Genomic DNA, 1,408 nt, shown 5'->3' on the forward strand with positions numbered 1-1,408 from the left:
CTAGTATCTCTGAAGTCAAAATAGTTCAGTCTCTGAGGAGCTCTGAGCTCTGTCAACTCATTTTTAAAAATGTTTTCTGATTGATATGAAGGAAGCTCATTTCATATTCATGGAAAGCCTTTTAAGAAACACAAAAGAGAGAAAATAAAGAGAATAAGCGCACATTCAAGCACTGTCATAGGCCCTAACACTGACTACAGTCAAGGGACATTGCCCAGATTCCACTGTTGTTCAGATATTATTCTTTTTGCTGAGATGATCTCCTCTGATGAATTATTAAAACATTAGTTAAATATTAAACAATAGTTAATCAAATATTAAGCATCTGGACATTTTTGAGCCCATTGTTATCAGCTGAATTTACATACAAATCTAAATATCATTGAATCCTCTTACCTAATAGCAATGGCTACTGCCAAGTCTGCATTAGGGAACAGTTCCTGGTGGCAGAGATTCCCAGATCATGACAACCACAGGGTCAGACAGACAGCTCAGTTGTGAAAGTTGAAAAAGCCTTGTTTGCATGGCCCTGTGCTGGACCAAATAAACACAGCCTTAGAAATCCTACCATCCTGCTTCTACTCCAAGCTTTCACTTTTGCAGCTACTACAGGAAAGCTCAGAAATCCCTGTGGTGGTGATGCAGACATAGCCTCAAAAACATGGCAGGAGGGGGAAAGACAGGTCCTGTGCCACATATAACTACAGAGAAAGACAATTGCACAGATTTACCTCCAGAAATTAATGGGAAGTTAGTACAGTCTCTGGAAAGTCAGAATGTGCAGCTCTATGTAATAATTAAGAATTATGTAAGATTAAAATTAAATTTTAAAAAAGCATCAAAGCATTATGGATGGCTATTCCTAAAACGCAGTGTTATCTTGAGTTTTATATCTGCAAATAAATGTAGCTTTTGTACTACCAGCATGATAAAAACCCCCAAAATATACTGTTGTTTTCATTTATCAAGGACATAGTAAGCCTCTTAATCTTACCCACCATCACATAGGATTCAAAATCTAAGCAATTTCAACAAAATTTTGTGATGACTATTCGACTAAATTTTGGAAAAATAGTTGTGTTAGCTTTTTACCAAAGAAAGCTGAAATGACAAATTGACAAGATCACTTGGTGTGAAAAACAGTGTCTCTGACAAATGCTTATCAGATTGGTAATTTTGTGACAGTGAATGTTGCTTTGCCTTCCTTTCCATTTGATGTAACTTCCTGATAGTGGACTTTGTGACCCCAGAGCTCTCAGCAAAGACTGCAGCTTGATATTCACGCATTCAATCAAGAAAACTATAATTGATTTTCATATTACAGGACGTGTTTGCAGGATAGCCAACTGGAAAAAAAAAAGTAATTTGGAGAGATATGCTGATGGATTTTTGCTTGTTTCTTTTCACA

The sequence above is a fragment of the Haemorhous mexicanus genome, chromosome 1, assembly GCF_027477595.1.
Source record: "Haemorhous mexicanus isolate bHaeMex1 chromosome 1, bHaeMex1.pri, whole genome shotgun sequence".
Lineage (NCBI taxonomy): Eukaryota > Metazoa > Chordata > Aves > Passeriformes > Fringillidae > Haemorhous > Haemorhous mexicanus.